This window comes from Marmota marmota, unplaced genomic scaffold (assembly GCF_001458135.2).
Source record: "Marmota marmota marmota unplaced genomic scaffold, marMar, whole genome shotgun sequence".
NCBI classification, from domain to species: Eukaryota; Metazoa; Chordata; class Mammalia; order Rodentia; family Sciuridae; genus Marmota; species Marmota marmota.
This window is the reverse complement of record NW_026000168.1, coordinates 4,413,895-4,435,882: the sequence shown is the minus strand read 5'-3', so window position 1 is coordinate 4,435,882 and position 21,988 is coordinate 4,413,895. Positions and strand designations below refer to the sequence as shown.

The 21,988-nt window shown below is 47.4% G+C and overlaps 1 protein-coding gene and 1 long non-coding RNA gene across 2 annotated transcripts in view; both read left to right on the top strand.

Annotated features, from left to right (window-relative positions):
• LOC125611737 overlaps positions 1-9,717 on the top strand; it is a 20,427-nt gene extending 10,710 nt beyond the window's left edge. The window contains exon 3 of the long non-coding RNA XR_007341977.1: positions 1,189-9,717. This is a non-coding gene — a long non-coding RNA (uncharacterized LOC125611737). The remainder of the gene's footprint in view (positions 1-1,188) is intronic.
• Positions 1-21,988, top strand: part of Pdzrn3 (PDZ domain containing ring finger 3) — a 204,772-nt gene that overhangs the window by 73,782 nt on the left and 109,002 nt on the right.

Here is a 21,988-nt window from a genome sequence, read left to right as displayed (position 1 = left end):
TCTCTCTCACACACACACACACACACACACACACACACACACCCCTAATAGGGTGCTGCTTACACCATGAGGACCCAGTTAAGGACTCCAACCTGGCCTGATATTTTAGTAAGTGCGGTGAGTCTGGGAGAGCTGACCCATGGAGAAGTAGATCTGTTGTCTGTCTTGCTGGACGAGGACAAATTTTACGGTGTCCCCAGTTGAGGGGCAACAGCGCCATATACTGTTACTGTCAAAACCCACTGGGCTGTTTTGTGACTTTAAGGTTGCTGTTGGGATGCATACTTGGTTACCGGCAGTCGTTTTGTTGATGTGACTCTTTTTATTCAGCTAGAGGAAGGCACAAAAGAGACACCTTAAGGACAGCCACCCTTCTGAGAAGGAGCCGCCTCACATCTGTCTAATTAGCAAACATCTCCTGCGTCTGTCGCGCTGCCATGAGGGCCTAATTACCAGGCCTTGGAGTTCGCCGGTACCTACATGGTTGTGTAAAATTGAAACCAGATGAAAAATCAAATGTTCCATGCAGGAGAAAAATGGATGCCGAACAAGGCCTGCAGAATTCTTAAGTGCTCCAGATTGCCCAGGGTTCACTGCGTTGCCTCTCATAAGGAAAGGCCCGGAAACGACTCTGAATGAGGAGTCGCTCCAAGAAACCACAAAAGAAAGAACTCAGCATAATAAATACATTTTTTAAAAATACATTGTACACAGCATAAAAGGCTGCACACAATTTGCGAATTAGGTACCCTACCAGACGGCGGCAGGTAAATAGGTGTAATGGAAGTCCCTGGTGCTCTGATCAAGCTCGGTGCTCCAGCCTTTTTAAGGAGTATTATTTTGATTTAAAAAGGCTCTGTTTGCCAACGAGAGCGGCGGGGCTGGGGGGGGGGGGCGGGGCGGGGGCAAGTTCAGTATTTACAGAAAATGAAAAGACCACATTATCCCCGAGTGTGTGGAGAGTGTGCGCATTCTGTGCGAGAAAATTAAAAGTCTCTGCTTTCCATTCAGAAGCAATTAGAGCATGTCTTTCATGGTGGCTAGAAAACAGATGCAGGACTCGTAGAAGTCCAAAGTGTAAAACAAAGGTGGAGACGAGAGGAAAACGCATCTCTAAGTGTCTTGAGTCTTCAGGTAGCTAGCGCCCAGGCCTGGGACAGTGGACACATGTGCCTTTCCAGCTCTGAGTGTGCTCTGGGAATTCCGCAGCCAGGCCCACTTGAGATCTGATCGAACTCTGAAGAGTCTTTTTGGTCCAGAAATCTCCCTTAGAACAGTAGAAAGGGTGCTAACGGCGACTGGCTCATCCCTGGGGGAGGGGCAGGAATGGGAAGGCCTCACTGGCATTTGTGAACCGGCACCTCCCACAGATGCAGAGCCCTCCTAGAAGCTGGTAAGTGGAGGCCACTGCCCAGGTTTCTTGATGCCAAGGATCAACACATTTCCAAATATTAGACAGTCCCATCTCACAGGTGTGAGCCATCTGGTTGAGCAAAGCAAATACATCCATGTATTAGAGTGAGCTAAATGTTTTTGCAAACAACCCTAAAACTTCAGAGGCTTAATATAATACATGTTTATGACTTTTTGAAGTCAAGGACCAAGTGTGTTTCAGCCGGGCTGTGGGCCATGTTCTGTGCACCTGTTCAGGGACCTGGGCTTCTCCCAAATATTGCTGGGACCTCTTCATCTCTCCACTTGGATGGAAAATGAGGATCGGTGCAGGTGGTGGATGGGGGCTGACCCAGGTTCAGTAGAGGGTCCACTTTACTTGTGAGCACCTTCTGTTGGCCAGAACTCTTACATCAAACCACTAACAGGAAGAGGCTGAGGAGCAGGCAAGCTCAGAGCCACCTTAGTGAGCGGTGGCCATCTCTGCCTGTCCTATTCTGCTGAGGACAGGGAAAGGTGATCTTGGCTGGACAGGGAGGTGGTCATCAAGCTGAGAACTACTAAGGAGTCCTCTATAGTGGCCCTAAGTAGCCTCCAGTGGAAGTGGCTCTTGCCACACAGGAGAGGTTCTCAGCAAACAGAACATCCTCTGGAGTAACCAGAGCCCTCCTCTGCCACCTGTGCCACCTTGCAGAGGAAGAGTGCTGGGCCATCCTCGCTGGCTGTCCCTGTCTCCCTTCTCATCTCTGGTGCGCTGGTTCTTGCATATGGAAAACCTGTTCCCCTTGTGTTGGGACCTGCCGCTGTGGGACACTGAAGGACAGGGACAGCTGAAGAACATGTGTGGCATCCTAGACAGGGGCCCTCCTTCCAGTCTGTAAATTATGGATATTGGTTTGGAGAAGTCTTTGTCTCTTAAAATAAGTTCTCAATGCTCAGGATTAGAAGCAGCTGGGATCCCTGCAGCGGGCAGAGCCCTCAGATGTGTGTCTGCGTGTTTTTTCAGTAGGCACGACAGATGCTCTGGAATGACACGCATACCTGTCATGCCAGCAAAGCCACATCCTCGGGCTGTCTGCCCGTCACCGGGCGGGCCCTGACCGCCACAAGGTGTACTGTCAAGGAGTCCCTGATGGGGACCCTCCTGCATTTCCACCCTGGCTCTGGCTCTTCTGCTTGCAGGGAAGCCACGAGAACCCAGGAGAATGGGAAATAGAGCAACGGAATCCAAAGTCTTGTTCTTGATTTTTTTTTTTTTTTTTTGCTTCAATTAAGTGAAACTTTGAACCTCTCTAGGATGCAGAGTTGGCAATGTGGAGTGGAGTGGCATAGACATTTGTGTTCATTACCATAGCAGCAAGTTGTGAGCCCCCCGAAAAGAAATTAGTTATGTTTGCAGGACTATTGTTGTTTCTCTCTCTTAATAAATGTGATAGAGAGAAAGTGTGTGTGTGTGTGTGTGTGTGTATGTGTGTGTGTGTGTGTGTGTGTGTTTTCAGGGACCTGGAGTTACATAATATGGAATTATAGAGAATTACCCTTGTAAACTCGCCCTATCTCTGCAGTGAACTTAACCTGTGCTCCTCGGGGCACAGATGCTGTCTGCTTTGCCTCTTGGTACACATGCTGTTTGTAGGTGCACCCTAAATACTAGGATCACTTGCAAGGTGTGCAACCTGTGCAACAGCATGTGTGACCACAGAGGCTGGTGAGTGGCCTCTGGGGAAATGCATAGTGTGGGCCACACATTCCTTCTAGTTAATTATGGACCTCTGTGGAACGGGCTGTTGACTCTCTGCCCACGTGAATCCTCAGGTGAAACTGTCGCGAGGTGTTCTCGCCCTCCGAAACCAGCTGTGCAGATAGGGTTTTGTCATTCCCAGCGCCTTTGCTTTCACTTTGGACTCAAGTGAAGCTTTGGGAGCGGGTCCAGGGGTACCCAGAGTTCAGGACTTGATTGAGATCGATTGGCCTTGGATGGGACTGGGCGTTTGGATCACTGATGCTCCATTGGGTCTCCATTCCTTCAAGAGAGAGGGAACCTTGGTCATTGCAGCCCAAGTCCTTGTTTTCATGTCCTGACCCAGGTTTGAATGTGTGTCCAACATAGGAACCTTGATACAGCGTGGACCTTGAGTTAGGAAATAAATGAGGAGCAAAACAAACATCAGTGTGCCTGTCTCCCAGCCCCCCTCCTGCTGCCACCCACCACTGTGCAAGCCTCAGCACTTGCTACCTTCTCTTATTTCTTGCTCCTCTATTTCCCTTTTGGATTGGCAGCGCCTCTATTCTGCATCAGCCTCCCAGAACCCAGGCCGAAGGAGCTGCCTGTCCCCTGGGACCTGGCGGTCTCTAAGCAGAGGAAGAGACACCTGGAGGTGCTGCTTCTTGACCTTGTGCTCAGAGGGGCTCACCTCCCCCAGGCACACTTCTTTGGCAAGTTCAGGCTCATTCTGGGAGACACTGTCTTCCTACCCAAAGGGGAAGCAAAGATCCTGAATTATACTATGCTCAGCTCTGACTCTGCCGCCGTCCCCTGGGAACCGGCAGTGGTTGGCTCTGGCCGTTGGCAGCCGAGTGGAGTGCCATTAGACAGAAATGGCAGGTTCCCTGCTTTCTGGTCCCATCTGCCATCCAGGAGGACAAGAATCACGGAGGTTCCTCCGAGATACAAAGGGAAAAGGAAGCTAGTGGGAAGCGCAGCAAAGAATGAAGCTACAGGACCTGGGGCTCCTGCTTCTGTGTTTCCTCCCAGCAAATCGGCTGCTCCTTTCACCAGAACTCCAAGAGTTAAGATGAGAACCTCATCTCTTACCAGTTGATTAACTAGCTTCAAAGACATGGGGGTGTCCCCCACCCCAAACACAGACAGAATCTAACTTCTACTGGAACCTTGTTAAAAACGTTCTATTAACAGATTATAATTGCACACATTTGTGGGCTAGAGTGTGATGTTTTGATGTTTGTTTACAATGTGACATGATTAAGTCAACTAATTAACAGAGCCATCGACTTCCTTCCCTGGGAGACGTTTTGACACTCTCTAAGTTGTTGTGAAATAGATACCACATTATTAGTGACTGCCTTCACCCTTCTTAAAACTTTTTCCCCCTGTCTACCTGAAACTTCATGCTCTTTGATCCCTCCCTCCCCGCCCATTTCCTGTCCCCTGGTCACAGCTGTGGCCCCCTTCTCCCATGCTTCCCACTGTTAGATCCCACGTGTAAGTGAGATAAAGCAATATTTATCTTTTGTGCCTGGCTTATTTCACTTGGCATAATGTCCTCCAGTTTGATCCAGGTTGTCACCAATATCCCGCCTTTTCAGGCTGGATAGTTTTCCGTTGTGGATAGATCTCCACTTCACTAACATGGCTTTAAGCCAGAGGGTGTCACTCATGCACCCAGTGGCTCAGTCACCCGTTGCTGTATGTCAGGTGTCATTACAGTCCCAGGGTCTGCTGGGGAGACCAGGACCAGCAGTAGCTCTGCTTTTGATGCATTTATATTCAAATGGGGACAGAGTTGACACTCGGTCATCTTTTCCCTTGTCTGTTAGGCCCATTTTAAGACATTTCTTGATGAATTATTACATGCTGGAGACCCAGCAGTAAGCAGAGGCTGTGGACTCGTGCTTCACGGACGTGCTATTTTGGGGGATGGAAATAGAACATACGCAGAGAAAATCCATCCCTAATCTGTCGGGTGGTGCTGGGCACCGTGAGAAAAAGTAAAGGTGGGGTAGAGCTTGGGTGGGTGGCGAGGTTAGCACCATTGACACAGAAGGAGGGAGGGTGATACTGGGCAGAGGTTTTTGAAGGAGGAAGGAACTAGAAATCCACAGCTGACTTGTTGTTTACCCTCCTCAGAAGAGGCAGCTAACGGCTTAGCTTAAAGGTGCTAGTGACTGTGGGCACTGGGAGAATGTTCCGTCTGCTGTGTGGGACATTCACCTGGACGCTCTGGAAGGCCTCTGGAGCTCAGAAGGCAGTGGATGGGGATCCACCCCCATGGAATTCCTTGCTGTTGGTTTGGGGGTTTTTTAAAATATAATATAAATTTGTAATATACGAGGGGCAGATGTTTTCTGAATTTAGTTACTGCACTTGGAGCTGACAATAAGGAATAAGTTGAGACACAATTTAAAACTTCTGTGGTTCTTCAGCTCTATAAATAAATGGTTTGTCTTTGAAAAGATTGGAACAAGAGGGTGGAGGCGGAAGTTGCATGAAGAAGCCGAGTGCTGCACAGTGGCGCCATTGTCTAGTGAAATGAAGGCAAGTGAAATTTTCAGTTGGCCTCTGTGCTGATTTTGGATTCAGTTCCTTTTGCTTTTTTTTTTTTTTTTTTTTTTTTTCCTCCCAGAAAAAAAAGACAGTAAGGAATATGGAAACTTGATTAAGTTAACTTAATTGCGAGAGATTATGATGGGGTCATAAAACTTTTTTTGTCAAATACTTCATTTCTGATCCATTTGATGTTGAACCTTTTTTTTTTCCCTCTTTGAAGTTGGAACAATCCGACTAATTCAATTTGTTCTGTGTGAGACCTATGGACAGAAGAAAGATCCACTCAGTTAAAAGCCTCTAAGAGCTTCCGCTTTGGCTTTGTAAAATTAGTAAGCTTTTTAAGAGCAGTTTTGCTTACAAAGGCAGTGAGTGGCCAGATTTCTAGATTCTTGACATTTGAGCTGTGGTCAAACGTAGTATTTTTCCGTACTTCTTAAATTTCTACCTGGAACCGTCAACCTTCAGAACAACTGGTATGGCGGTGTAGACGCCAGCACAGAATCTTGTTTCTTCCCAGAGACCTAACAGGCCCTCCTTAGAGGTCTGCTCTAGTCCCCCTTACTGCTGGACACTAGTCCTGAGATTCAGTGGAAAGTGGGTAGAATTGAGAGTCGCACAGACCCAAGTTCAAGTCCTGCTAAGGCCCAGCTGTGAAAACTTCCTCAAGTTCTTTGTAAGTGCTTCCTCCATCTGTTCACCAGGGTAACAGTCTCCTAGTAAGAAGATGATTCACACGAGGCAGTTAGCACAGCGCCTGGCGTGTGGTGGATACCATTATCTCTCGTCCCTTTACAAATCTTTTGTGCTAGGAATCGTTACTCAGGCTTCCTTGACCTTTCTGGGGAGCCATCTCCACAGCTGGCAGCCTGAGGGCTGGCTGTGGCCAAGAGAAGCATTTGGTTGAATGAACTCTGGGCTTAAAAATGTTTGGAATTCGTTGCAAGCACTCAAAAATTAGATTTTTATAGGAGAGTCTGGATTTCTGGCTTGATTTGAAAATCGAGACTGTCTGCCAGTACCACACCTCCCCCTCTGTCCCCACGGGGCCAGCAGGCAGCAGAGGCTGAGAAGTGGCTGCTTCCCTTAGGTGCAGATGGGTCCCTAGGCTCCCTTCCCACCTCTCTGTTCCTGCCTGGACCCTCAGGGCACCTAAAGTCGTTAGAGTGGACGCCTGAGTAAACATATGGTGCTGGGAATGTCAAGGCTGCCTACAGGCCTGGAGACATGTTCAGCTCTGACCCCGGAGGGCAGTCCCTTTGTACCTTTGAGTGACCAACAGGTGTCTGCTTGAAGGAAGGCTATCTCTCTGATTAAGAATGCAGCTTTGGCAGCAACTCCTCAAAGTGCCATCTGGGCTGGGAGTCGGGACACTAGGTCAGGCAGTAAGATCAGCCCCCCGCCACCTCATAGGGTAATGGACGCACATTTAAGTCACCCTCAAGTGTGACATAGGCAAGCACATTAATGGCTGAGGGTGTCAATGGGGGCAAGTTAGAGCAGAAGCATCAAGAGAGTTGGCTGACCATGAGGAAGCCCAAGAAAGGACAGGGTTTGCTGCATCCAAGGCCAGCAAGATGGTTCATTACCAGACATCTTTGGGGAAAGAATTAGCACCCTTGGTCAAGTTAAGGGACATAAAGATGAAGTCCAGCAATAGCCATTTCCCTGGCTTTCTCGTCTTCAGAGCTTTCTCTATTCCCAGGTCTTCATCGTACCTGTTAAACTTGTCTCCACAGCGACAGGAGAATTACCAATGGATAAGCTGGACTATCCAGTGAATGAGTGATATCTCTTCCTTAAAATGCAAGGGTCTTGTTGATTATATTTTGAGATACTTAAGGAAATGGATGTAACTGATTTCCCAGATTTTCATTCTAAGAAATACGTTCAAGACTTCTGGTTTAAATTCACTCAAGAAAGCAAAAAAAAAAAAAAAAAAAGAATAACATTTGATCTGTATTGTTCTCACCACAATTTAAGAGTCTCTATTCAGCTACGAATGACATTTTACAATTTTATAGGCCATTTGGTTCTTTTATTTGACCCAGATTTAGCTTAACCAGGTACATCAGGACTTTTTACAGGATCACGCTAGTGGTTACTTTGATTTTTTTTTTTTTTCCCCTCAAGGCATCGAGTTTTGTCTTGGTTTTCATAAAAACCGTGAGCACGTCGGTCGATGGTGATGTGGAGGCTGCACATTCAAAACCAGTTCTCAGCCAACCTCTGTCCCGCGCTGGGTCTGGTTGCGAACCGTACATAATCGTGGCCTTGTCGCGGGGTAGCAGTCTTATGCAACCACTTAATTTTTACTGCAGGAGTGTTAAGTCATAAAAAGTGTCTACTTTTTACCATGCTCTGTAAAAGAACCAGCTCTCTCTAGACCTTTCTGTGGCCATCGCTGCAGCAGGCCAGAGGTGACTTCAGGCTGAGAGGAGACTCGGTTGCAGGGAGCCACGTGGCCAGGATAAAACTGGACCAGCAGAGTAGGAAGGGACTGTGCTTTCACGGCCTCTGCATGAGATTTTTGCGGTGGCTGTCACCAGATTAAGGATGTACAGTGGGTCAGAGGTGAGAGCTGCTGATGGTGGTATGACAGCCAACGTTTATGGTGTTTCCTGGGCCAGGCGTCGTCCCAGGGTATAGGCTGTGCCTAGCAATCCAGAGAGGGAGGTGCTGTGCCCCCCTGGTTTACAGAGGAGGTGTTTGAGGCCCTGGGAGATTAATGGCAGCCTCAATTTCGTGCATTCAGATGACTCACCCCATCCTGGTGGATAGTCTGCACCCGGTATCTCCAGGGCTTTTTTGTTTGTATGTTTGCTATTTGTTTGGGGGTTTTTTGGTGGAGCTGGAGACAGAACCCAGGGACTTATGCATGCCCGGCAAGTGCTCTACCACTGAGCCATATCCCCAGTGCTCCGTATTCGCTTTTAAGAACACATAGAAAAAGCGACAGTACAGACACAGTCCTTTATTTCCACCCATTGGTTCCCCCAGCCAGTGGCCCGCAGGACTCGGAGAGGCGGGCAGCAATTTGGGGAAAATGGATTGAAACGTCATCTTGTAATTGAATAGTCCTGGTTTTATGAGAGAACTTGCTAAATGTCTTATGCTTTCCTCTTGTTCTGAAGAATGTATTATTTAGTTAGTGATTCATTCATTCTCTTGGAAGAATGAACTCAGGGGCACTCTTCCATGGAGACCTTTTCATTTTATTTTGAGACAGGATCTCACTAAGTGGCTGAGGCTGGACTTGAACTCGAGATCCTCCTGCCTCAGCTTTCCAAGTCGCTGAGACAATAGGCATGTGCCACCGTGCCCAGCAATGATTTTAGCATCTTCAGGCTGTGTTGCAGCCTCCAGGAAGGACAGCAACTGTCCTAGTCTTCCGAAGGAGTTACTGGATCAGATCTCTTTCACCCTCTGTATAGAGCCTGGAACTATCATTGGGGTTCACAGATCTAGAGTTTGTGTTTTGGAAGTTTTTCTAGTCTCCTACCTGCTGATGGACCATTAGCCACTGTTGATTCTTGGGGCGGCTCCCCTTCCCTTGTCTTTCCTCTGATGCTTGGACCTTGGTACCCATGGTTTCACATCAGTGGATTCCACCAACCGATGGTGGAATTTATTCAGAACAGAGATGTAATGCTGCTAATATATCAGACCTGCGTGGCTGCTGGCCACCTGTACTGATCCTGCTCAGTCTTCTCATTACTTCCTGAACTGCTCCACATAACAGTGGTTTAAAGGGAACTGACATCGCACAAGGTATTTGGGCGTCATTAGTGACCCGGACATGGTGTGTGTAGGTCATATGTAAATGAGGGTCTTGGACATCCTTGAGTTTGGGGATTTGGCCAGGATTCTGGAACCAGTCCTCTGGGGACACTGAGGGATTTCTGACTTCTGATTTGTGACCCGTTGTGACACAGGGTTGCAGATGACCTGGCTTGCTGGAGGAACGAAGGGAGACAGAAAACCAAGAGCCTGGGTTCCCAAAAGGAAAGATGAAGCCAGGTCTCACGCATGTCATCGCCCGTGCTTCTGCTTTGGTTTTTCTTTTTGAGGGAATGAATGACAAATCTGTCAAGGTGATGCCGTTGGCCTCAGGCTTTTTTGAAAAACACCTTGTTTCCTGTCCTTCAGGGCCACCCCCTTGAGGACAAGCTCTGTCTTCTGTTTCTGCACCTTTCTGTCCCCTTTCCCCACCCTGAGGCCCTTTCCTTCATGGACCACTTTCCAGATGACAGAGAATCACCTGGGTGGGTTGGGTCGAGTGGGTTCTCTGTGCAGTCTTGGGGTGCAGCGCGGCAGAGGAGCCCCAGAGATGGTGGTGCACGTATTCTAGTGTGTGTGTTGGGGGGACAGGGAGGGGGCAAAGCAGCCCTGGGGCCCCCTGCTGGCAGCCCTGGGGACAGACAGGTCTTGGCCCTGATCTGGATTCCATGTTGTCTCATGTCTTCCCTGAGCACATGGGCATGCTGGTGCTGGTGGCAGAGCCATAAGTGAACCCCTTCCAGAGTCTCTGCCCTCCAGGTACTGACAGGAAGCCCAGCCTCCCAGCTCAGGAGGTGTCTTTGTGTTTAGAAGCTTAATGGAGGTAATCAGCTTAGGTAGCAAGGTGCTTAACCTTTGCTTGCTCCCATGGACTCAATTCAGCATCCTTCCTCCACACCCCACGCCATTGAGACAGAACACAAACGGAAATATTAAATATTCATATTGAATTAAATAGTCAAAAAGACCTAGGAATCTTATCAGAGCCTTCAGTGGAACATCCGCTGGGCAGCAAGTTCTATCTCCCTGTGTGAGGCATTTCTTGCAGTGTTTAAAGCAAATTCACAGTAAATGCTGTCCTTTCTTCTTCTTCCAAAAAGATTCTCAGGCCTCTCTTTTTTTCTCCTGGTTTCTGTTTTTCTCCCTACTGCAAAAGGCATCAATACTAGACCTTGGTGCCAGATTCTGTGCAAGAGATGCAGTTCTTTATAACACCAGATTCTAGCTAGCTTGTTTCACAGTCTCTGAAAATGGTTCATTTTAATGTCTGCTTCTTTCCTTTCCAAACCTACAAACATTATTAAGAATGTAGCCAGAGATAGAACCCAGATGGTATGGAATGTTGAAGTTACCAGAATTTTTTTCTTTTCTTTTTTTTAATGCTATTAGAGATTAAACCCAGGAGCACCTAACCCCTGAGCCACATCCCCAGGCCTTTTTTTGTGTATTATTTTAGAGACAGGGTCTCACTGAGTTGCTTAGGGCCTCACTAAGTTGCTAAGTCTGGCTTTGAACTCATGATCCTCCTGTCTCAGCCTCCCAAGCTGCTGGGACTACAGGCATGGGCCACTGCGCCGGGCTGAAGTCAGCAGAATTTGAAATCATCCCTAATACTTTATAATCACATGGGAAGTAAGTAGAGTCCAAAAGCTGAGTAATCCTGAGTCATTTACTGGGTCTCGACTGCTTTCCCCAGGAGACTGTGTTCTTCCTTGGGCAGAAACTGGGTCATGTTATCTTTTCTAGCCCTGATCTAGTTTTCATAGAGCGCTGCTGTACACTTCATGCTTTGTCTAATCCTGGGGCGATAGCTTCCTACCCCACCACCCCTGTGGCCATTGTTCCCGTGGAAAGGTTTTCTCTACTGTGTAATCTCTAGGCTCCACAGGAGGCTCCCCTCCTCTTGAGAAGGGAAACCAGAGCAGTGGATGAAAGCCAGACGGGGTGTTGGAAGGATTAGGCAGCAGGGGCCTTAACCCAGGTGCTCTGTCTGCAGGTCTAAGCCAGGAGGAAGCCTCAGTGGCCCCATCAGTAATCTGCAGTAATCTTGCCTTTAGCCTCCTTACTCTCTGCTGGTCAACCCTTGGCCTCCAGCCTGCTGCCCTTTGACCTTGACCTCTACAAGGGCGATTTGTCTGGGTTGATTGTGTGTGGACCTAAGGGGGGTGGGCTTTTGCTGAGCCTGCAAAAAGACCCCATGAATGGAACTCTGCACGTCTGCTGTCTGTGGGAGAAGAGTTCTTTGTTGATAGTATGTTTTGGCTGATCTGAGTAAATGGGACTTTGTTTCTGTCATAGAGTTTTTAGGTCAAATGGTCTCTCTGGGTGGCCTGGGACCTGACACAGGGAAGTGGTACTGCAGAATTCCTCAAGTCCTTCTGAGGCCCTTTAACTGGAGTTTGGGCAGATAGATCTGTATTTTCCCTGTGTCCTAAATGCAGGAATCGGAAGTGGCCAGGCTGATGCCGATTCTAATGCAGACAGAACGTCTGGTTCCTGGTGTTGTGTCAGAAGAGAGTTTGGAAACTCTTTGGAAGAATTGCTGATGTGGCATCCACTGCGGCTTCACGGACCTCCACGCTCCAGCCGCCCGGAGCTCTGAAACCAAAATAGCTGTTCCAGTGGGTTCTCCCTATGGATTGATGAGGTCCAGGAGGGAGGTGTCCCTGGGGGCCATCAAACCCATTAACTAACTGTTCCTGTCTTCTGGGGTGTACGAGAAAGTGATCTGGGGAGGCCAGATACCTGGTCTTCATGCCCACCCTGGGGGGCTTTTTGCCGGAGTACGGCTGCAGCAAAATAATCGGGGGGTGACGAATAACTTGTGTACGTTGATACAGCAGGAGTAGGAGCCGTTTATTGCAGGACAGGAGCAGTATTTATACATTCCATATAGCTTATCTAATTAGCATAAACTAGATACATCAGTCAACCAATCAGGAATCTCTACACCTAATGGCTCGCTTTTGTTACTTCTCAAACCACTCCCTCTGGCATTTTGCCAGGCACCATCCAGACTTGTTTACGAACTTTAACATTCCCCTGGCAAAATGCCAGGTGTTATTTTGACTTGTTTACAGACTCTAACAGCTTTTCTTCCCTCTTCTCAGAGCTCCAGGTGGGTTCTATTATCCCCATTGCACAGAAGGTGAAAACTGAGGCAGGACTGGAGGTCGTGTGTGCACATCGTCCTCAGCTCATCATCCGAGGCACAGTGTCTTGTGGGCAGGGTTGGTTTCTGTAGGTACACTGGTGCCCTGACAGCTTGTGGCTCCAGCAAGGCCATGTGGAAATGGGACAGGAGATGGCGAGGGCAATAGCGCGCTCGGTGACACTGGTGGGAACAGGGCTCAGGAAGCTGAGGTTTCCCCTTTGCCTTAAAACTTAGAGAAGAGTGTTGATAACTGTCCCACTTTCTTATCTGTGAAATGGGCCTAGGGATGCTTTCTGAGTTCCTGTGAAACCCTGGTTCGAGGACATTGATTTCACAGGAAGTCGTTCATCAGCTTTTTGGCTGTGCCTGACATGAGAGGCACTGGTGAACAACAGTGCTCAGTTCTAAAGTTCAGGTTGTCTGCGGGGTTCATGTCAAGTGCTGTGCTTGGCTTCCTTCATCGTATTTGATTTTTCAACCTAGGAGAACATGAGCTAGGTACTGTCAACCTGCCTCCACAGAAGATAAAACGTTGCCCAGAGAGGTTTAGTCACTTACTGAGGTCACACGGCCAACACATGGCGGAGCCAGCATGGAGGCCCAGCGGTCCTTCTCTAACCCTCCATTTTCACCATGATATCATGAGATCTATTGCCCTTCTGCCTCACCTGCTCTCCAAATCTCTCATTCCAGTGGGGACAGGACAGAAGTCAAGCCAACCCAGTGCCCATACTGAGCACTGCGAAGGAAAGAGACACATGAGCTTTGCCTGTGGAGTCTAGGAAGGAAAACCCCTGCAAGGGCAGGAGATCCAGAAAACACAGCCACAGGACAAGTGGGTAGCAGCCTGCTCCAACACAGGGGACCCTGTGGGTAGGCCTATAAGCCTGCGGCTCTCGCAGGTGAACGTGCTCAGTGGTGAAGAGTGCTTCAAGCTTAAAGAACACCTGAGGTCCCCTGCCAGGTCTTGGGGAATGCGTTCCCTCCTTGTTCATTTCCTGCTGTTTTTCCAAAAGCCCATCAAACAATGAATCTGCAGTTGCCCCTGCGGAGTTAGTGTCTTCTGTGTTTTATTGGAGAGGTTCACGTTGGCAAGCATGACAGAGACTCGACTTGTCACGGGTGCTTCAACAGACACACTTCACAAGACCTTCCCTGCTTCCAAATCGGGGAAAACACAGGAAGGGGAATTTTTGAAGTCCTGCCTCCGTAGTTCCTTGGTGATCATTTATAGGGCTTGATTCCTTAGAACCTCAGGTATGCTCAAAAAACAGGGTCCTCTGCCTTTCTCTATTAAAAAAAAAAAAAGAGAGAGACTTTATTCAAACTCTGAGCAAAGATGCCTTCAAAGAACCTAACCGTGACACACGCCAAATACGCGAGGCATCAAATTGATGAATGCTAATTTATTTTGCTCTGTTTCTATCAGAGTGAGATCTTGCAGCCCTCCACAAGGGTTCCATGATTTTTAATTCTACCATATGAGATGTTATTAAAAAAAAACTATAAAAATAATTGCTCTTAGATTATTGAAATACTACCTCCTGCCCCTCGTTGGTTCATTTCACCTCCAGAGAGAGACTGGCTGTTTTCCCAAAATGTGAATCAGGATTCTGCCTGGTTAGCAATGTCACTTACCTTTTGCTGTTTCTTTGTAAGTGGAAATTAATTAAAGTGGAGCTTGCCAGCGAAAACATACACTTCTAAATATAGATTTCTGTTCTGTAGCCCTGTCTAGGAAAAAAGAAAAAAACCCTTTTATTAGACATTGCTGATCTCACATCAAAGCCGAAGGAGAAGGCCAAGTTCTCTTTCATTTTTCATAACGCGGCTTTCTGATCTCAGGGGCTGCACACCTGACTGTGTTGCTTGCCGGGCAGCACATGCAGCTCGTGAGGGGTGGCCGCAGGGGTCAAAGCCTACTTTCAAGGTCACTGCGTTTTCTGAACTCGATCTGTTTAGAGGGGGCTAAATTGTTAATCACAGGGAATGCAAAATCTCTCTGTTTTCCTCCGATGGCTGGTAGGAATTTGCATCACTACTTCTTAAGCTTTTTAAAAGACTGCTTTCTAATACTGTCAGGAGAGAGGAGTTTTGTATTTCCTGCTTAAACTAAACCAGCAGAATTCTAGGCTCTAAAATTCATTGACACTTAATAACATGGACTATTAAAAATAAAAAAAAGATGGTGATGTCTTGCCCCTGTCTTTTTTGCAATGTTATTTATCAAAGTAAAAGCCCTTCCGTTCCAGATATTTCCCCCACACCCAGAATACAAGCACCTGGTGAAAGGAGCGGTCCCAAGAAGGAGAAGCAAGCCCTGTGCTATCTGCTGGTAGGAAATAGTTCACAGTATTGGAACTCTCCACTAGCAATTCATAGATTCTGTAAATGAACTCCCAGGCTTTGGACTCCTCTTACAGAACACCTGAGGTCCCCTGCCAGGTCTTGGGGAATGCGTTCCCTCCTTGTTCATTTCCTGCTGTTTTTCCAAAAGCCTCTGTTTTTTACTTCCAGTTGCATCTGTTTGCTCCTAAATGAAAGCAGCTTCCAGAAAGCACTGGCCAGCAACATCTGAGCAACGGGAGGGTGGGCTTCATCCTGCCGTGCTATGTGCAGATGGAGGTCTGCTCCAAGCCCTTCCGTTAACACAAATCCACCACGTTGAGCTTTGTGTTGCTGGAGTCCTAGAAAAAGAGGGACGTGACTTGAGGGAGTCCTGAAAAACCAGGCCTCACCACTTTCCCCAAAGATAACACACAGAAAAATAATAGTTAATAAATGAATTTAATATTGAGCATGGCCACACTGGGAAGGCGTGTGGGCACCAAGCATCCTCAGCCCTGTCTTCAGGGGGCTGATGTGGGCTTCAGGTATAAGTAGCGGGGGAACCAGGCCATGCACAGTGCAGACTGTGGCCCGGTCGACAGACATGCCTTACGTTATCATCAGGCCTGCGTGCAAAGCTGAGAGGAATTGGACCCAAAGTTTAAAGGAGCAAAGGGAGACAGAAGTAAAATGCAGTGGGGAAACCAAGTTTGTCCTGGTTTTAATTAGCCGTTGAGTATCTGTAGGCCCAAGTGAAGAGTTAACCTCTCTAAGTCCCTATTATAATTGGATCTTTAACCCACTCTTTCTTTTTTTATGGTGATATTTTGAAGAGTTATGATCCATATTCTTTCATAACATTCCTGTGTTCCTCCGAAGAACATTCTTTTTTCTTTTTCCTTCAGAGAATCACTACATATTTAAATTGCTGGTATGCGTGTATAAATGTATATTTTCACATGTATATGTGCACAGACATCTAGCTATTGTAATTGATAACTATGTAAGTATGTAGTTTTATTGTTTATGCTAAGCTTTTTTTGAGGTAACCCATCATGTCATCTCATTATGAAAATTGTCTCTTTCCAATATCTCTGCCCTTTACTATTTTTTTTCTTGTCATATTTCATGGGCTGGAACAGCTAGCTCTATCATAAGCATCTAACTGTTCATTTAGGTGCAGATAATTGAGGTCTGGATGAACTCAGTTAATAATTATGTCCTATAGTAGTAATTATTACACATATAAACTGCAACCTGATATAAATAATTCATTTTAGATGCAAATTCCAAAGAGCACAAAAAATTCCACAAAGTGATGCCTCATTCCTCCAAAAACAGGTCAGTTGTTATAGTTTCATTTATCAAATGTCACTAGATATCAGAAACCAGGCAAAGAGGTAAAAATTCTCTATATTCTATGATTTCCACAACTGTTCTCCGAGAGTAAGTCATATCATTGTGTCCATTTTACTGCTGGGGAGGCGGAGGCTTAGCATATGAGCAACCTATCAGATGTTCTCATTGGCTGGCCATGAGTGCAGGCTTTGTACCCTGGACTATGGAACTTGTTCCCTTATATCTCCACAAAGTTTCCACGTCTGTGTCCCGTGCTAAGTCAAAAGCTCTCTTGTTTTCATGTCAGCAGCTGGATTGTGAAGGTGTCTCTGCTCGTGAGAAAGGTAATTCTCTGTTGCATGGCCCCGTGTAGCTCCTCACTTAATCTGGCCAGAGAATAAATATTCGAGGCTTGGTGGGATATGCTACTTTTGTCACAATTTCTCAGTTCTGTTGCCACACAAAACCCGGCATTGCCAATAGGAAAGTGAGTGGGTGTGGCTTTGTGCCAGTAAAAGCCTTATTTATGGACACCGAAATGTGAATTTCATAGGATTTTCATGCGTCCCAAAGCATTACTATGATTTCAGTGATTTAGAAGCTCATGAGGCTGACAGAGATAGCCTGCGGTCCAGATTGGGCTCCCTGGCCATGGTTTGTCAAGCACGGGGTCGGAGAACTCTGGGAAATCATGGAGGGGTGCATTGGACCTGCAGCTCTGCAAGCTGTGCTTGCCATGATGAAACTTTCCAAGAACCTGCTCTTGCCCAGCCTCCCGCCCTTGGACAGGAAGGATCCAGAGGTGCGCAAGACAGCCTAGTTTCCAGAGTTCCCAGTCTAGCTGGAGAGGAGTACCAGGGAGGCAGTGGCAGAAATCTTCAGTGTCACCCAGGGTGTGCACCAGTCTTCAGCCAGCTGAGTCTCACATCCTCAGGGCCTGCCTGGCTCTTTTCCCCAGGTCTTGCAGAGGCCCTGAGGGTTTTCTGAGCGACTCCTAAGCCTCTAGGTCAGATGACAGAGTTCCTGGTTCCACACTGCTGTGCTGGAGGCCGTTCAGAGACCACAGAGGAGCAGGAAGCCCAGCATCTTTTTAATCCTGCGCCATCTGCCCGCCCACCCCTCCCCGTGCACATTTTGATCCTCTGGAGCTTGGCTAAGCTCTCCTCAGCTGATCTGAGTCCCTCAAAAATGAGAATTACCAGGAACTGAGGGGCCCGCACACTGATCCCAGAAGCAGGAAGGGCCCTGGGGGCTGAGCACTCAGAAGCCCCTGGAGCTGGTGCAGCCAGATCCTCCCAAGGGAGCAGACGCTGTTTCTTCTCGCGCACACATCTAGCTGTCAGCTTGGCCCTGCCAAGGGCTCTCTGGTTGTGTTCTGAGCCTCTTTCCAGCTCCCTGGCCTCTGAGCCAGGTGCAACACACGCCTTTCCTGGCCTGTTCTTCAGAACTCCTCCAGGGCTCTGTCCCCAGCCCACTGGGTTTTCCACTGTTTTCGAGCACAGTCCAGTGATTCTCTTTGCTTATAGTTCCATTACCATCTGGGTGCTGGTGGCCTTGGAATCAACGTCCCCAGCCAGACCTGCCCTGTGGCTCCAGGCTTCTTCCTCCCACTGCCCCACTGGGAGCTCATCTCCTCTCTACCAAGACCTCCTCGTTCCGCGCTTTCCCTGGGTGTGTATGCAGGTGTGTGCGCACGTGTGTGGGTGCTGAGTTAGAGCCGGGGAGTCCTTTGTGGTCTTCCTTTTCCTTCCTCACCCACCCCCAACTCAGATCCACGTGTCTGGATCCAGGATTTGGCCATAAAGACAGCCTGGATCCCATTCAAGGCTGCTTTTACTCGGGCTCCCTATCGACGCAGTTCATTAGAGTCCTGAGGGGGGACAGGAGGCAGAGTGACTGCATGTGGTTCCCCATTGCCTCTCTCCCGGCTGAGCCGGGTGCCACTGGTGCCCTCCCATGTCATTGCTCAGCCTCGAGGCCCTTCTGTACATTTCCCACTTGAGGACAGCCAGGTGCTGGATGTAGGGTGTGCACTGCACGACTCTTCAGAACACACTTTGAGAACCACAGGTCCAGAGAGGTTCACGTACCTTCGCTCTCACTAGGGCAGCTCTTGACTTAGGGCTTCTGTGGAAGGACGTGCCTGGGCACTGGCTACCTAATCCTATTTTGCAAAATGCACAGGTATCTCCATTTTATCAAAGCAAACACATTTGCTGTTTTCCTCATTTCCCATACTGAAGTGTACACGGAGCCCATTCGTCTTGGGAAACGTTGAGACGCTATGGTGCAGTCGAGTTCCTTCATGCTGATGCTCTTACCGTGGGTACAGAGCCCCTGTTAGCATGCTACTTCACTGGTAGGAAGTGTGCTCTTGGCAGGTACCCGCCTTCTCTGACCGTGAATCCCTGTGTGCTGGGCTCTCTGCCCCCGGCTGTGTCTGCTGTCCCTCACGCTCCCCCGGTTGCCACCTTGCAAGTCAACCCGATTGCTCTTGGAGATGTCTATTCCCTGATGGGAATCCTGCTACATAGATGGCTGGGTTAAAATATGTGTGTCCCCACAACGTTGGTGTGTTGAGACCTAAACCCTGTGCCCATGCTGAGGAGGATGTGGGGCCTTCTGGAGGAGTGCGGGTCATGAGGATGGAGCCCTCAGGAGTGACATTATTGTCGTTATGAAAGAGGTTCCCTCTGTGCTTTCTACCACGGGAGGCCAGAGATGAGGCTCCTTCTTCAACCAGGAAGCTGCCCTCCCAAGGCACCCAGCCTGCCAGCACCTTGATCTCAAACCTTTCTGCTTTCCAGACCTGAGAAACAAATGTCTGTTGTTTATAAGCTGCCCACACTCTGGCAATTTGTTATAGTACCCATAGTGGACTGAGAGAATAGGTATGCTTCACTCTTTTTTTTTGGGGGGGGGGGGGGTTAAAATTGTGGAACATATCCATGACATCAAAAGACCCTCTTGACCATCTTTTAAGCATACAACTCGGTGACATTAAGTCCTTGTGCAGCTATCATCAGTGCCCATTTCTGGAACATTCCATCACCTCACACTGACACACTATGCTTGTTAAATGACAGTTCCCTATTCTGACCTTCCTCCGCTCCTGGCAAGCCTATCCATTTCTCTCTCTCTGAATGTGACCCTCCAGCTCCCTCTAAAGTGGCCTCACAGTGACTGCCCTTTGGTGACTGGCTTATTCTCTGAGCATGATGTCCTCTAGGCTCACCTAGGTGGTGCTCTGGGTTAGAGTCCCCTTCTTAAGACTGAATTGTATCCAAATGTATGATGGGTCACATTCTGTTGATGCATTTGTCCCCAGTGGGCATTTGGGTTGTTTCTACCTGTTAACAGTGGTGATCTGAGCTTCTCTGAATAGGCACACACAAATCTCTCTTGGACCCTACTTTTAATTTGAGGGGTGTATGTCCAGAAGTGCAGGAGATTGGAACGATCATATGGAAATACTATATTTAATCTTTCCAGGATATGATATAATCTTTTCACCCCCTGATATTTGTGTGTTGTTTGTCTTGAACAAAAAGACTCATGCTTGTGGTTTCCCTATCTACATGGATTCCTGCATCTGAGAAATGTATTTTAGTCATACGTGTGAGGTCAGCTGGTTTTGTCTGAACTCATTTATAATTTTAACCTTGGCAAACACGTCAGTCCACAAACAGCAGGAGCCAAGTGCATTGCAGAAGCTCGACATCATCTAGCTTGTGAAAGCTGAAGCCACTTTCAAAGCAGATGTGTCAAGTACAGATGTGGATCCAATTAAATGGCACACTGAATATTATGATTGCCATAGCGACCGGTTCTGCAAATAGCCTTTGGTTTCCTCACTGATATTTTAGGGGTAACCTCTTGGTATTCCTCGATTGTCTCGTTTCTCAGGCTCGTATTGTGTCTAAACCATGGTGTGACATTGGGTCTGGTGGTTTTGGGCTTGCTTATCTAACACCCATTCTTCTACAAGAGAATTGATAATTGAGCATGTTACATATGCAGAGGCCAAGCTGAGAGTCCTTTCCATGTAAGACCTGTTTGGGGAATCCTTGGTAAAACCAGGACTATAAATTTATAAAAAACTATAATTGATTTGGAATTGTAATAGAACTTTCTCCAAATTTACACATTTTTTTAATGATTTTCATAGCCATGAGAACTGCCATTTATTAAGTACTTGGTATAGCCCAAGTGCTTAGCTCTTAGATCTACCTGCCTGATTTTACGGTTACCTTCGTAGCCCTAAAAGAGGATAGAATGACAGTCTTCAGTTACCAGGTAAGGAAATTGAGATTTCAGAGAGGTTAACTAAGTTCACCAAAGTCACAGGGCTGGAAAATGGCGTCTTCCTATGTGGCCGCCATGATAGGATAACCCCCCCCACACACACACACACACATACACACACACTCCCCTCCCTCCTGATGTTTGGACTGCTTCAACATGTCCTTGGTGCTAGCCAATAAATGGTCCCCTCAGATATGAAATAAAGGAAGTACTGACTGTTCGCCTGGGGAGAGGAACCAGGATGGGTGGCGGAGCCACGGCAGCTTCAGCAGGGTGTTGGGGACAGTTGAGCACAGCACCTTGAACTTGGCCTTCTATTGTTTGTAGCTTTTGCTTTGACTTGAAAGAAACCTCACAGCCGGGATCTGTAGGGGAATGAGCACAGCCCGTACCAGGCACCAGATCAAGACCATACATGGATTTGTAAAATTCGGCTCTGGGAGTTTGGGCAGGTGTCCAGAACGCTTTGTCCTGTAGTAAGTGTGGACCTTTCCTGAAGGCCTTGTTTAAATGTCAGAACTAGAGGGTAATTTTGGCCAGAGTTGGTTTCACATTTTTCATGGGTACCTATTTATAGATTTGAATCTGAATCCTTTTTTTTTCAATCCAGCCAACCTTCAGCCCACTTAGAGATAAAGATTGATCATTTGACTCCCCCAAATTTAAAACCTCCATGTGGCCCAAAAAAAAAAAAAAAAACTAATAAAAAGTACAGAAAAAACAAACCAGCAGAACCAAGGAAGGGCTGGTTCTCTGTTTTCCTAACGTGCTTCCACATGTCAGGGAGAAAGATCAACTTCCCAATGAGCCAAGAATATGATCAATAAGCTTATGGAAAGGTGCTTAGCTTCGTTAATAATTAAGAAAGCGCAGAATGAAATGATGTTTGCGAAGATGTCATCGTCCACAGCGTGAATGAGTGTGTTGATAGAAGCATCTCATAAACCGTTGGTGGGAGTTTCAACTGGTGCAGGTTTTGGCAATATCTGTTGAAACTAAAATGTGCATTTGGCCCAGCTCATAAATTCCATAATCTGCATTGTGGATATAATCACACGAGAGTGTGCCAAGATGCGTACATACACACTCACGCACATGCACACAGGCAAGCATGCTGCTTATACCCTTACGCAATGGAAAAACACCACCCTGCCGTGTCCTTCCTCCCAAAGTAGAACAAGCTAAATGATAAATCAGTGACAGCAATTTACACAGCGAGAAGACTCATTAAAAAGAGCAAAGCAGATTTGTAAGGGCTCAGTTGGAGAGAGCTTCCGGCTTTGCTGCAAGTATTTGTATCAGTCATTTCCTAACATGAAATCTACATACAAGTATATGCTTTTAATTTTTGGTTTAGTTTTTTTTTTTTTTTTTTTTTTTTTTTTTGTGCTGGGGATTAAACCCAG